Here is a 15,933-nt window from a genome sequence, read left to right as displayed (position 1 = left end):
GAAGGATGCCAAAGAAAAGCTGGCCCAGCTGGACGAGAAATATGACAAATCTAAGCAGCAAGTGGCAGAAAAGACCAGGGAAGTTAGGACACTAGAAAGAAGGATAAAAGAGCTTGAAAAGGAGCTCACCATGAGCAAGGTCATAACTGAGGTCAAGAAGATCCTGTGGGCTAAGATTGGCCAGTCAATCACAGATCAGTGGCAATACATAGAGACAATTCATGAGCAAATGGATCTGCTGAACAGGGCTCATGCTGAAAGTCAAAGGGCCAGAGCCTCTCTGGGAAGTATGCCTGATATTGCTACCAGGATGATCAATGTCCTGAATAATAGAACTGGCCTTCAATTGGCAACAATGGGTATCAGGGATAGGACTGATACAATTTTGTTAATCAAAAGGGTGCTCACCCTCAGGAACTATGTGCAGACATTAGAAAGAAAGTGCCAAGATATTCAAGTAGAGATCAATGCTTTTGCCACCAAAATCATAGCATTGCATGGCAGAGGGCTTCCCAGCCTAGTGACCAGTGCAGGAAGACTGTTGTCCCATGAACAGTATGCTAAAAGGGTCAACAATTATGCAGCTAATCAGTTGACAGCTACAGCAAGCAGTCCAGAAGGAGTTGGGCCACCATCAGGGCAAGAGATTTATGATAAATTAGAGAAATTATTCTTCATTGAACATGAGATTAAGCACCTTTTTGAAGTTCCCCCTAATTATTATAAGTATACAGAGGCAGATGAGACCCTAATCAAGATGCAGAGACATCAAATGCCCACTGAAGAGTGGTGGACGAATATGATTAAAACTTTGCTTTAAATCAAGTCTAAATTTTGGTCTAAAAGTTTTTCACAGCAACAGGAAAACAATTGAATGAGGTGGACAGTGGCTATGCACAACTTGAGCATCACAGATGAGCTGTCCAAATACAACAGTGCCCTAACACGGTAGCATAAAGGCAAAGACAATTGAAATCTCCGCAAAGGAGCTCAGATGGCCCATAAACCCAAAAGTCAAGAATTTCTGACAAACAGCAAACAACTGTTGTATGTTTATTTAAGTAGCTTTTAATTTTGTAAGAAATATCTTAGAAAGTTGGTAAGAGCAGTTATTGTGCAATAACTCATTGTTGAGATATTTTTGTGATATTTTGTATATATGCACCCCCACATAGCTTATTGGGGGTTGTTGTTGCTCAGTTGTAAAAGAGAACTCGGCTGTATATCCTCTGAAAGATATAATGCAAAGGAGCTGTTGGTTTCCAAAAGAATGAGTTTGGCTTGGACGTGATGTGATGAAACTATTGACTGCTGCAGGATTCTCGTGTTATGGCGTGATACAATAAGTTTTTTCTAACTGTATTTGTGTTTCATACCTTGCATAATTTATCTGTGATGTATGGTGATTAGTCTTGGTAGAAAAGAAAAAGAATAGTTCAGGATTTGTCCACTAAGAACAACCTAAACTCAATCTTTACTACTAAATATGTTTTCTCCAGGGTTAGTTGCAACTATGGAATTCTTAAATGCTCCTATTTGCTCTAATCAAATGATAAGTCTTTATTCAGTAATTCTCTTTTGCCGCTGATTAGGATTTGTCTGTTGTTCCTTGTTGCACAGTGAAAGAACTCTTAATTGCCTTTTACTGGTGTAATGTATACTGTTTCTTATCTAAAAATCAAAGTTTGTATCATGAATACCCATCTAGCCCTGCAGTGAACATCTCTTTATCACATATATCAAATGCTATTCATTTTTGGACTCCACATGCCCAATGGATTAAACTCTTTTTAATACTTGCATGCCCTTCTTTGAACAATAGCTGACAACCAAAATTCAAACAAAACTCTCACCTCATAACTAGCCTAAAATCTTCAAAAAAAAAAGTTAAAACTAAAAAGAGAGAGCCCTCTCTGATTACGGGTAGGCTAGAACCTGTAATCCAAAGCTTGGTTAGTGGTTACCCCGGCCGTATTCCCTCAGGAGTCAAAGGGAACAACCTGGGTGTTAACATAAATGGCGACTCCACTGGGGACAACCCAAATCCTAAACCCCTGTATGATTCTTAATAGTGTAGATAAAGCCTGAGTGACAGCCAAACAGCCTTAGAAACTGCCTCTGCTTTGCATTTGCAGGAGTATATAAAAGCTGCCTCAGTTAATCTTTATTCAGTCTTAAGTTCCATACAGTTGTGCTTTACTTGATCAGACCTTTTCAGACCTCTTCAAAGATTAATATTTCTTAGAAAATTCTCCCAAAGGAAATCATAGAAGCTGGCTCCTAAGAAGAAAACTCGTTATACAAGATCTAACCCGGATCCAGATCCATCACCTGAGTTCCAAAATCCAAACCTGATTCCAAGAATCGTTAAGAAACAAAAATCGGAAGAGACTTTATCAGATTCAAGTTCTGAGGCAGGATTTCAAACTAATATTCCAACCCCTGCTAAGGTTTCTCTACATCCTCATACCACTGTTCCACACTCTCCTAGTTCTTCATCCACTTCACAAGGTGTCCTTTCAACCCCTCCATTAACTACACATACCCTTCTCATCCCCTTTCCTCCACTTGTCCCATTCATTCCTGTTATCCCTATTGTCCCACCAAACATGGCTAATAGATATGCTCCACTGCAGTTACCTGCCAATCCAGGGCCTATGCCTCAAGATTATCAAACCAAGATATCATATTTTGATGGTACTGGCTCTTATTCAGCCCTTCAACATACTAAGAAAATGCAGGATTATTTTGAAAATTATGAGATAGATGATGATGGGGTTAGAATGAAAATTTTTGTGCAAAGTCTAACCGGAGATGTAAGATCATGGTTCAGGTCACTCCCAGCAAACTCCATAGCTGACCCCGAAGCCCTGTATCAAACCTTTATCAACAGATGGGAGAAGAAAAAGGATCCACTCCATATTTTATCTGAATACAATGCTATCAAAAGAGGTCCCCAAGAAACTGTCTTGGACTATTGTGCTCGATTCAACAATGTGTACAATGCTATTCCCCAAAATCTGAGACCCCCACCTGATCTGGCCCTATACACCTTTCCTGATGGGTTTGATTCAGATATGGCATACCAATTGAGAGAAAGAGCTCCCCGAACTTTAGCTGAGATGCAAGACATAGCAGTTAGTGTAGAAGCCAACCTGATAGCTAGGAGAAATAGGACTAGAACTGAAAGAAAGACTACCTTCAAGGAAGAGCCTTCAGGTTGGGGTTAGAAATTAGATGCAATAATCACTGGTATGCACAGATTAGGTGACAGAGTTGAATCAGTTGAGAGGAAATCATCATGGGAGGCACCACAGAATAATCCTATTAGGAATCCCAATTTTAAAAGAAATCAAAATCCTAATGTTGGCAAGGCCAGCCCTGAACCAGAGATTAGACCTCCGTTCCAAGAAAACTATGCTGAAGCATCCACTTCTAGTGAGCAGATAGATGATACCCACATTAATTTGATGGGCCTGAATGATGATCAACAAGTTTTTCTGAGTCAAGAAGATCATAAGGATGATGACATTAATCAGTTCCAAACTAAATCAGGTGAATCATTTGATTTCAAACAAGGCTATGACACAGCTGTTTTTGAAGTTCATAAACAATACAAATTGAGAAGCAGAACTATAAACGTGACACAGCCTGAGAAAACAAAAGATAGCCAACAGCCCAGGAAGGTCATTATCACAGATCCAATTGACAAAACCGATTCAATTACAAATGAAGTAAAAGTTGAAGAGGTAACCGAAGCATTTCCCTCAAATCAACAGCCATTGGCTACACCGCCTTTACAGCACAATCCAAGTAACACTTTTCAAAAGGTGAGAAAAATGGATAAACCTCAAGATCAGATAGAAAGTCAAGAAGAAACCCCTAAAAAGTCAATTGACAAAGAAAAAGTTGTTAATCAGAACACCAAGATCCAATCTGAAAAACCTTTTGACTTAGAAGCTGAAATTGGTAAATTAAAGATAGCCATTCCTCTTTCAGAGCTAGCTAAACATAACATTTACAAACAACAAATCAAGAAGTCCCTTCAACTGACCCACAATAAGGATGATGTCAATGTGTTGGATGATACCCCAGAATTGCTCTTCGGTCCAGAAGTTGATGGAAAGACAGGAGGTACTGGAATCTTACCTTTTTATGTCAGCTTGCATATTCATGATAAGATATTACACAATGCAATGTTTGATTCAGGCACCTCTCATAACCTTATGCCTAAGTCAGTAATGGAGATATTGAATCTAGACATCACAAGACCATATAAAGACCTATTTTCATTTGAATCCAGCCAAGTTAAGTGTTTAGGCTTGATAAAAGATCTACGTGTTTCCCTTGTCCAGTACCCAAATAAAACAATTTTAATGGATGTTGTGGTTGCTGATATCCCACCTAAATATGGAATGTTGTTATCAAGATCATGGGGAGCTAAACTCCAAGGTTCCCTATAATTGGACATGTCATATGCCACCATCTCTGTCTTTGGGCAACCAAAGAGGCTATACAGAGAATCACTCATGAAATACATGGTGAGCAGTGAAGAAAAACCTCAAAATTTCCCTATTTATGCAGTCCATTCAGACATGGATTCCTTCATTCTGTTCAATGATGATATAAGTCCAATAAGTGATGACAAATCTATCATACTTGAACAAGATCTGCATATGAATGAGCAATCAAGTTCTCAAGAAATCGAGGTTGAGAAATCAATTGATGAGACCGTTCTAGAAGACAAACCAGATGAAAAACAAGACCTCCAGCTTTTAATTCCAAGTCATAGAGAGGCTGTTAAACCTCCCCTAAATCAAGAAATCCTTTGGTTTCTTGAGTTTGATGGATCAGTCAACAAATTAGGGGCAGGAGCTGGAGTGTGGATTCATAACAAACAAAGCAATCATGCAGAAGGTCGAGCCTATAGGCTTAATTTCAGATGTACTAATAATGTGGCAGAGTATGAGGCTCTTTTGCTAGGCCTCAAACTGGTAAAATCCTTACAGGCCACAAAAGTTTCAATCCTGGGAGACTCAGACCTCATTATTCAACAAGTGAAAGGCAATTTTGTCACCAATGACAAAAGACTAAGATCATACAGGTCTGCTGCTATTGAAATACTCAAGGCCTTCACTGAATTTCAAATGACCAAAATATCTAGAACCCACAACCTTCATGCACATAGTTTAGCTACATTTGCCAGTACATGCAAATTTCCTTTTGAACCCAACCATTGTTTTACAGCTGAGATAAAACACAGACCTTCTATCCCAAACAATGTTAAAGATTGGCAAGTATTTGAGGATGACACACAGATAAATAGTTTCTTGACCTTGCAGCATGAATTTTCAGGTTTAAACATTGATGTTGATTCTGTGAAAGACACACAACCACTAAGTGAACAGGACCAAACAACTATATCGCCCAAAACAGCAAATCAAATACTTTGTCCAACAACCTTTGACAAGGAAAATATACAAGAACTCAAACAATTACATTTTGATGAAATAGCTGGTGCAGAGGCTGAAGTCATATAGCTAAAAGACAATTTTTTACCAACAGGCCTGACTCCGTTGGAGGACATTTTTGACTCAAATGATGTTCCTAGGAAACCAAAAATGCAACCCCTTAATGCTGCCATTGAAGAATGCAACATTGGAACTACTGAAAAACCCAAGATAATAAAATTGTCTACATCTTTGCCTCCCGACCAGAAGCCCAAATACGTTGATCTCTTTAAAGAGTTCCAAGATGTGTTTGCATGGAGTTATGAGGATTTGAAATCCTATGACACCTCGGTCATCCAACACACCATCCCTCTCAAGCCTAATCAAAAGCCATTCAAGCAAAAATTAAGAAGAATCAATCCTATGCTTCTCCCTTCAATTGAAAAAGAGGTACAAAAAATGTTTAAAGCTGGCATCATAGCACCAATCAGGTTTTCAGACTGGATTTCAAATTTGGTCCCCACAAGAAAGAAAACTGGTGAGATTAGGCTTTGTGTTGATCTAAGGAATTTGAATTAAGTGTCCCTCAAAGACAATTATCCCTTACCCAAAATGGATCACATTCTCCAAAGAGTGGTGGGGGCTTCAAGAATCTCATTACTTGATGGATTTTCAGGCTTTAATCAGATCCTAGTCCACCTTGATGATCAGGATAAAACTACATTCACAACCCCATGGGGAACTTTAAAGTATGTCAAAATGCCTTTTGGGTTGAAAAATGCAGGAGCTACATTTCAGAGAGCAATGGATATTGCTTTTGCTAAAGAGATTCGTGATTTCCTTGTTATTTACCTAGTTGATCTCACACCTTTTTCAAAATCTGACCAAGAACATCTGAAACACTTGAGACAAATATTCACAACATGTAGGAAATATGGAATTTCCTTAAATCCTAAGAAGTCTCTATTTGGTTTGGAAGAGGGTAAGCTATTGGGTCATATCATTTCAAAGGATGGCATTAGAATTGATCTAGACAGAATACAGGCCATCTTGCAAATGCCCCATCCAAGAAATATTAAAGAATTACAAGCCTTCTTGGGAAAGATCAACTTTTTAAGGAGATTTATCCCAAACTTAGCAGAATTGATCAGATTACTAAACAACATGCTAAAAAAGGATTCAAAAGTGAAGTGGACAGTAGAAGCAAATCAAGCTTTTGAAGGTATCAAATTGGCCCTTACCCAAACCCCAGTCTTAACAAATCCTCAATTTGACAAAGAATTTATCATTTTCTCTTTTGCTTCCCAGCATACCATTGTTGCTGTCTTATTGCAGAAAGATGACCAAGGGAATGAAAAACCCATTGCTTTCTTTAGTAGAGCCCTTAGAGATGCACCTCTGAAATATCAGATCATGGAAAAGCAAGCTTATGCTTTGGTTAAAGCCATCAAAGACTTTAGGATTTACATCCTATACTCCCATGTTATTTCTTATGTACCAAATGCCATTGTGAAAGACATATTGACTCAAGAAAGTTTATAGGGCAGAAGAGGAAAATGGATTGCTAACATTTTAGAATTTGACATTGAAATAAGACCTACAAAACTAATAAAAGGGCAAGGTTTGGCTAAATTGATGTCTGAAGCAAACTTCCAAGCCTTGGATATTAACCAACTAGACAATGAACCGAAGCTGGCGACTCCAAAGATCAATGTAGCCTTTGAACAATCCCTTTGGTATTCTGATATCTGTTATGTATTGCAAAACCTGTGTGCTCCCCCAGGATTGTCCAGAACCAAATCTAGATTTTTAAAAATGAAAGCTTCAAGATTTTGTGTTATAGATGGTAATTTACTATGGAAAAATCATGAAGGTATATTGCTGAATTGTTTGAATATGGATGAAACTAAGAATGTTATGAAAGAATTTCATGCAGGTGATTGTGGTGGACATTTGTACTGGAAGTCCAGTGGGGATAAGATATTAAGGGCAGGTTACTATTGGCCCACTCTATTCTCTGATGTTAAAAATTTTACCACTTCATGTCACAAGTGTCAAATGTTTGAGGGAAAAAGAAAGTTACTACCACTTCCCTTAAATCCTATTGCAACAGAAAGGCCCTTTCAGCAATGGGGCTTGGATTTCATTGGGGAAATTCATCCTTCATCTTCAGGCCAACATAAATGGATCCTAACAGCCACAGATTATTTTACTAAATGGATTGAGGCTGTTCCATGCAGACAAGCAAATGATTCTACTATCATTCAGTTCCTTGAAACAAATATTCTTTCCAGATTTGGTTGTCCTGACAAGATTATCACAGACAATGCTGCTGCTTTTAGATCCAAGAAGATGGTGAACTTTTGCCATAAATTCCATATTACTTTGGGCCATTATACTGCATACTACCCTCAAGGAAATGGTTTAGCTGAATCATCTAATAAAAGTATTATTAACATCATTAAGAAGATATTGGAAGAGAATAAGAAAAATTGGCATAGGAAGCTTGTAAATGCCTTATGGGCAGACAGGCTAACAACCAAGAGATCTATTGGGGTCAGCCCATATGAGTTGGTTTATGGAATGGAAGCCAAATTCCCTTCATCATTAGGGGTCCCTGTCATGAAGTTACTACAAGAAAGTCAGGCTGAACCAAATAACATGCAAAGAAGAATCAACCAGATAATTTGTTTACAGCAAACTAGAGATCAAGTGTACAGCAGAGTTCAAGTCCTGCAAGAGAAGCTGAAGAAAGCCTTTGATAGAAGATCAAAGGCCGAAGATTTTTTCATTGGTGATAAAGTGCTTAAATGGGATTCAAGAAGAGAAGACCAGGGAAAGCATGGAAAATTTGACTCCCTTTGGAGGGGACCCTTTGTAATTCAAGCAGTACAAGGAAATAACACTTATTTCTTGAAGAATTTGGATGATACTGAAGCTAAAGAGGGCCCTGTGAATGGCTGGATGTTAAAGCATTATTTTGACTACTTTCCATGTATATAACATGGCTTTGCCCTGTACATTATTAGTTGTATATAGTATTTTCTTTCAGCATATAGATACTGCAACTTCACAAGTTTTGTAAATAAGCAGGAAAATTCTTTTTACTTTAGAAGTTCCACAATGGTGGAAGATTCCAGTTTTGAAATCCAAGGAGAAAGCTTTCAAGTTTTGATAAGAAGTCAAGAGCCAAGGCATTCTGACCTGCTGTTCTTGGTCTTTCGAGTAGAAAAACCATCCCCAAGTGGAGCCACTGTTAGCTACCTATACCAATAGGTTTCATTTTTCATGATTGGCAGGGGAAGTTCCAAATATGCTCTACTTTGGTGATGCAAAGATCTCATATTTTTGTGGAAAACACCTATCTACAATTGCTTGATACTGTCCTACTTCTAATGGGTGATCCAACAGTCTAAACTGGGTCATGCCATATTTCAATTTTTGTTGTAGATTAGAGAAAGAAATCTGTCCAAACTGTTCAATCTTGGAAGATTAGTAGTTAGGTAGAGAATGAAGGTTCCCAACTGCTTAATCTGGGGCCTTGGAAGTAATAAGGCTAGCCTTAGATAGAAAATCAAAAGAAAATGCAAAAAGAAAAGAAAGAGAGCAATTGAGGGTTTGCCAGTCTAAGTGCACCCTCCCTGAAGTAATAAAAAATGCTAGGCAATAGAATGGGTAGGTAGATGGGGTTGCAGAAGCATGATTTCTTTCATATCACTGGCCTAAGCAAAGGAAACACATGGTGGCCAGTGCAGATCTTCCTATTCAGCAATTTTGTAGCAACAAAGTGAAGCATGTCTAATTTCCCAATCATTCCCTATCAAACTTCTTTCTAACATCCCACTATCACCTTTGTTCATAACAGAAAACAAACTTATTTTTTGATTCTTGTTATATAAAAGAGCCACATTTCTTGTGTAAAAATCTTTTCATTTTGATCTACTCTCCTAACTAAGTTTGTTCCCTAAAAAACTTAGTGTTTGCTCCCTCTCTTCCATATCTCCCATCCAATACTAACTACTAACTCTATTATTACTTAACTCCCTATGTTCCCCTTTTCCCTATCATTATATCACTATTGTATATAAAAAGCCCAAAAAATATGTATATTCCCCCCTAGGCAATATAGCCTTAAGTCCCAAAGGGTCGGAGCACAAAGAAGTTTAGCGCTAAGGCAAAAGCGTGCTAAATGGTCTATTTTCGGGATTAAATCAACATTTGGTTGATTTAACAGCCCAAGCGCATTTCACCAACAAATACATGAAAACACGTTTGTTCTAAAAACATTGCAAAACCCGCAAATCCACCGTTGTCCTAAGTTTTGTTCCTGGCGCGCCTTTCCAGAAATATCATTTGTTTATTCTTCGGGCCCCGCCATATTGTCCGATCACGTCTGCTTCCCGTCGACCGTCGGATCTGGGCCCTCCCATCCAACGGTCCTCTGCAATATCGGGTTGCCTCCGATGGCGGTACTTTAGCGCCCGAAAATGTCAGAATGATGACGTAGGGCGCTGGACACACGTCACAATTTAATTGCATCGGGCGGCCTCCTGCCAAAACCGCGCCCGTACCTTAAGCGGTCCGATATTATTGCTTACCGCGTTTTGTTTACCGCCCGCCAAGTCACCTTTACGTCACCTCCACTGCATTGCCGAGTCAGCACCACATCAGCGCCCGACCCACCATTGCTCCGAGCTGTCCGCCACGTCCCCCGTCCACGTGGACCACTCACAGGCCGCCACGTCATCATTCCGTACCATGACCCCACCTATGACGTCATGCTGACGTCATCCGACAAAAGCGCGCAAAGGCCAAATTTTCTATATTTTCGCCCAAAATCACGTTTTTTCGCATTTTTTGTAAAAAAGTTTGTTGTGCCTCCTGCATGAAACTTCACGTCGTTCTTGCCGCCAACCTGCAGAAACTGATTCAGAGTCGTGGCCGCCCAGAATTCAGCTTGGATAAGCCTCCACCCATCGCGCCGTGACCAGGTATTTACAAATTCTTCCTGCACCTGGTTTAGTTGGTTCTTCGCTATAAAAAACGCCCGGAACTGCCTTTTTTCCTAAAAACTCAAGCTTCCTCGTCCTGCAAGTGATTCAATTTCTTCCAAGAGTGACCAATTGTGCCCCTTTTTACACCAGAACTGCCCTGTTTTCGTTGAAAATCCCTTTTACCTCAATTCGCCGCGCAAAGTCGTATTTGCCTACATTCCTAAGTGAAATTCTGCTTGAAAAGCACCAAACACATGGAGACACCGGTAGCTCTAAACATTCCACCTTTAAATGCCCCACACAGAGAGCTAGAATGGCTGCCCCTGACTGATAGAGATTACCAGATGGTAGAAGTAATCCCAGATTACAGCAGATACCATATTCATTTAATCAATGAGCTAAAAGCCAAACATCTAAATGGAACTGATATTCTAGGGATTTGAGACTCCTATTTGCCCATTTTCAATCTTCCTCAAGTCAATGTCCTCCCAGATTTAATCCATCGATGCAGTGCCAACTACGATCCATGTCAGAGAGCTGTCCTCAGTCCCTCAGGCTCAATCTTGTTCTATGTCACCCCTGAGGCTATAAATCAAATGCTGCACTTTCATACTACAAAGCCATTGACTCCTCTATCCATGATGCACTTGATAGGCCAAGGAGGCAAGCTGTCCAGCGCCCAAATCATAAAGATTAATCAACTATTCATTCAATCAGGCTCTCAAACTGTGAGGTATCCTCCTATTGGAAATGTATATCTCAATGAGTTGGGCAGGATTCTTGTTGATATGATCAGTTATATCCTAGGTTACAGGTCAACTAAGGATGTTGATGAAACCATTCTGGTTATGATGTCTGCCTTCTCCCCTGGAAAGCCTCCTTCGGTTCACTATGATTATGCTACATTCATTGCCAACAAAATTCACGAGCAATTGATGAATTTAGAGAGGGAAAGGATATTTAGATACACTTCTTACATCTATCACTTGTTCCTATTTAATCAGCTTGACAGCTTCCCTATTACTCTCAAGAAGTTTGATGCCCAGGGGAACCAAAGGTCTGTGGTATTTTGGTCTTCAATCTTTCATCACACATCTTTTTCACCATATAGCTACTGTGAATTCATAGACCTTTTCATCCATCCAGCCATGTCCTTGCTGTTGAGTTCTCCTCCTCCAAGATTGACAGATGAGATGCAAAGAATCCTACAGCATTGGGGATTGGTACTTTTACCAACACCATACAGTGATCAGGATATATGGTTGTGAGTTAGCCCCATACAGGCTACCAAGATATGTCCCTATGAGACTTTTTGCTTTAGAATATTTCAGACAATTTGGAAATGCAGACATGATCCATTTCCACAGCAAAAATAAAAAGGCACAGCTCAAAGTCAAAAACCAGCTAGGCCCATTTATTTATAACAAAAGAGAAGAGGCATGGCAAGAAGCAGATAAGATCTTGAAGTGCCTCGAGTTGCAAACCAGTTTCCTCTGGTTACCCTATGACCCCAATCACTTCATTAGTCTTAGAAGGGTCAAATATAAATTGGCTAGCTATGATAATCTCAGGTTACCACATATTGAAAAATATGCAAATCAATTAGAATGGAAAGAGGGCACCCTAGAAGAGGCAAGTTCTAAAGAGGAAATAGCACAAAAAGCAGCAAAGAAACTTGAGAAGGAAGCTGACTTGGAATATTGTCGGCAGGTTTTTTCTCTTCCTCATACTCAAGTTGGAGCAGCTGCCTCATCTTCTACAGCTCCCCAGCAAGCAGCTCAAACCACTACTCTAGCAGCTAGCACAGATAAGGGGAAAGAAATGGAGCAGGATCAGACACTCCCAACAGCAGAACAGTAGAAAGAACAAGCAGAACAACAAGAAGAAATGGCTGAGGCCCCTGTATCCACAGAGAAACAGGGTCAAGAAAGTGTGCCTCCAAGGCAGGAAATAGCAGTGGATACCTCGGTGCTCCAAACCCCGATGAATGAAGAGAGAGCCAGGAAGAGGGACAGACAGCAAGAGACTCCCCTTACTGCATCAGCAAGTCAACAAGGGGAGAAAAGGCAAAGACTAAACCCTTTTCTGAAGAAGAGATGCCTATTGGACCATCCATGGGTATGGCCCCCCCTAGTATGGAAGCGTCAGCCAGTTCCTTCTAGCCGGAACAAGAGAGACCACTTGGAGGAGAGGTCAGCTCCTCAAGCCAGCAAAGAAGGGCAGAGTCTGGAATCAAAAAACAATTTATGGATATAAAAGCTACGAATGAGCCAGTTAGAATCCAGCTTTACAATCATTTTCTCAAGATGGCTCCCACCAATCAACAGAGGCTCATGTCAGCATATGACATTGCAGAGGGGAAGATGACTATGAGCCATTTTATGCTTGCCATACTGCAGCCACAGTCAGCTGCAGATTACATCAGAACCAACCTAGAAGTGTTTGCAAAAGACATCCACCCAATGGATCAAATAGAGCTACATAAGCAAATAGGTGAGATGGTCTACTCTACTCTTGCAGATAAAACACTTCTAGCACACAAACTGCAAAATTCTCTCCATAATACTACTGCCCAACTAGAATTGGAGAAAGCTTCTTCTCAAGCCAAAGACAATAGGATTAAGTCTTTGGAAGATATCATCATAGAGCTTGGGAATGACCCAAGTGATCCCAAAGCTGTGGAGGCGCTAATGAAGAAAAAAGATGAAGATATATTAGCTTTGAGGAAGATGGTCAAACTTCCAGCAACCCTTCACCCCCAAACAGAAGATGTTGCTCAGCAGAGAAAGGATCAAGATGTAGTGGCCATGCTGTTAACATTACACAAACAATTGGTAGAAACAGAAGGACGATTGGTAGCAACAGAGGGTGCATTAGAGGCAGCCCTGAAACAAAAACAAGGACAGCAGATACCTCAGCCCTCTCAGCCAGTAATAAATCTTGAGGAGCCTCCTCAAATTATAAGTCCTCCCCTGGTACAAACAACAGAAGCAAGTGCCTCAATTGTTGGGCCTCAAGCCGCAGAAAAGGAAGCAGCAGCAGAGCAAGTCCTAGGCCTCGGTATGCGAGATATGATGAAGGAGCTGCAAGCTCTTGAAACCCAAATGATTGAGCTGAAGGATGCCAAAGAAAAGCTGGCGCAGCTGGACGAGAAATATGACAAATCTAAGCAGCAAGTGGCAGAAAAGACCAGGGAAGTTAGGACACTAGAAAGAAGGATAAAAGAGCTTGAAAAGGAGCTCACCATGAGCAAGGTCATAACTGAGGTCAAGAAGATCCTGTGGGCTAAGATTGGCCAGTCAATCACAGATCAGTGGCAATACATAGAGACAATTCATGAGCAAATGGATCTGCTGAACAGGGCTCATGCTGAAAGTCAAAGGGCCAGAGCCTCTCTGGGAAGTATGCCTGATATTGCTACTAGGATGATCAATGTCCTGAATAATAGAACTTGCCTTCAATTGGCAACAATGGGTATCAGGGATAGGACTGATACAATTTTGTTAATCAAAAGGGTGCTCACCCTCAGGAACTATGTGCAGACATTAGAAAGAAAGTTCCAAGATATTCAAGTAGAGATCAATGCTTTTGCCACCAAAATCACAGCATTGCATGGCAAAGGGCTTCCCAGCCTAGTGACCAGTGCAGGAAGACTGTTGTCCCATGAACAGTATGCTAAAAGGGTCAACAATTATGCAGCTAATCAGTTGACAGCTACAGCAAGCAGTCCAGAAGGAGTTGGGCCACCATCAGGGCAAGAGATTTATGATAAATTAGAGAATTTATTCTTCATTGAACATGAGATTAAGCACCTTTTTGAAGTGCCCCCTAATTATTATAAGTATACAGAGGCAGATGAGACCCTAATCAAGATGCAGAGACATCAAATGCCCACTGAAGAGTGGTGGACGAATATGATTAAAACTTTGCTTTAAATCAAGTCTAAATTTTGGTCTAAAAGTTTTTCACAGCAACAGGAAAACAGTTGAATGAGGTGGACAGTGGCTATGCACAGCTTGAGCATCACAGATGAGCTGTCCGAATACAGCAGTGCCCTGACACGGTAGCATAAAGGCAAAGACAATTGAAATCGCCGCAAAGGAGCTCAGATGGCCCATAAACCCAAAAGTCAAGAATTTCTGACAAACAACAAACAGCTGTTGTATGTTTATTTAAGTAGCTTTTAATTTTGTAAGAAATATCTTAGAAAGTTGGTAAGAGCAGTTATTGTGCAATAACTCATTGTTGAGATATTTTTGTGATATTTTGTATATATGCACCCCCGCATAGCTTATTGGGGGTTGTTGTTGCTCAGTTGTTCAAGAGAACTCGGCTGTATATCCTCTGAAAGATATAATGCAAAGGAGCTGTTGGTTTCCAAAAGAATGAGTTTGGCTTGGACGTGATGTGATGAAACTATTGACTGTTGCAGGATTCCCATGTTATGGCGTGATACAATAAGTGTTTTCTAACTGTATTTGTGTTTCATACCTTGCATAATTTATCTGTGATGTATGGTGATTAGTCTTGGTAGAAAAGAAAAAGAATAGTTCAGGATTTGTCCACTAAGAACACCCTAAACTCAATCTTTACTACTAAATATGTTTTCTCCAGGGTTAGTTGCAACAATGGAATTCTTAAATGCTCCTATTTTCTCTAATCAAATGATAAGTCTTTATTCAGTAATTCTCTTTTGCTGCTGATTAGGATTTGTCTGTTGTTACCTGTTGCACAGTGAAAGAACTCTTAATTGCCTTTTACTGGTGTAATGTATACTGTTTCTTGTCTAAAAATCAAAGTTTGTATTATGAATACCCATCTGGCCCTGCAGTGAACCTCTCTTTATCACATATATCAAATGCTATTCATTTTTGGACTCCACATGCCCAATGGATTAAACGCTTTTTGATACTTGCATGCCCTTCTTTGAACAATAGCTGACAACCAAAATTCAAACAAAACTCTCACCTCATAACTAGCCTAAAATCTTCAAAAAACAAAGTTAAAACTAAAAAGAGAGAGCCCTCTCTGATTACAGGTAGGCTAGAACCTGTAATCCAAAGCTTGGTTAGTGGTTACCCCGACCGTATTCCCTCAGGAGTCAAAGGGAACAACCTGGGTGTTAACACTAGTGATAATTAAGTTTGGAGCAAACAACAAGTTATTCATAGTTGTAGCTCTCTAGTTGTGTGAGGAAGAAGTGTGAATTTGGTTTAGTGTGAAACCTAAAGGGAAAAGGCTTAAAACTATCATTGTTGAGGCCATCATGGAATGCTAATGGAAGTGTGTGGGAACCTGGTCTTATCGAAGGAGAACAACAACATCAAGACAATGGTTGTAATCTCTTCTTGATTCACTATATATGCAACTATCAGTTGATTTCCTACATAATGTGTCATCTCACATGTTTATGGCTTAATGTTTCTTTACTTGTTAAGTAGGTTGGATTATAATTTATCTATTATCACGGTTGTTGTTTGCTGTTGTTT

Source organism: Pinus tabuliformis, chromosome 2_2 (assembly GCF_031772625.1).
Source record: "Pinus tabuliformis cultivar Carrire ecotype Pingquan chromosome 2_2, CPIR1, whole genome shotgun sequence".
NCBI classification, from domain to species: domain Eukaryota; kingdom Viridiplantae; phylum Streptophyta; class Pinopsida; order Pinales; family Pinaceae; genus Pinus; species Pinus tabuliformis.
Note: the sequence above shows the minus strand (reverse complement) of the source record.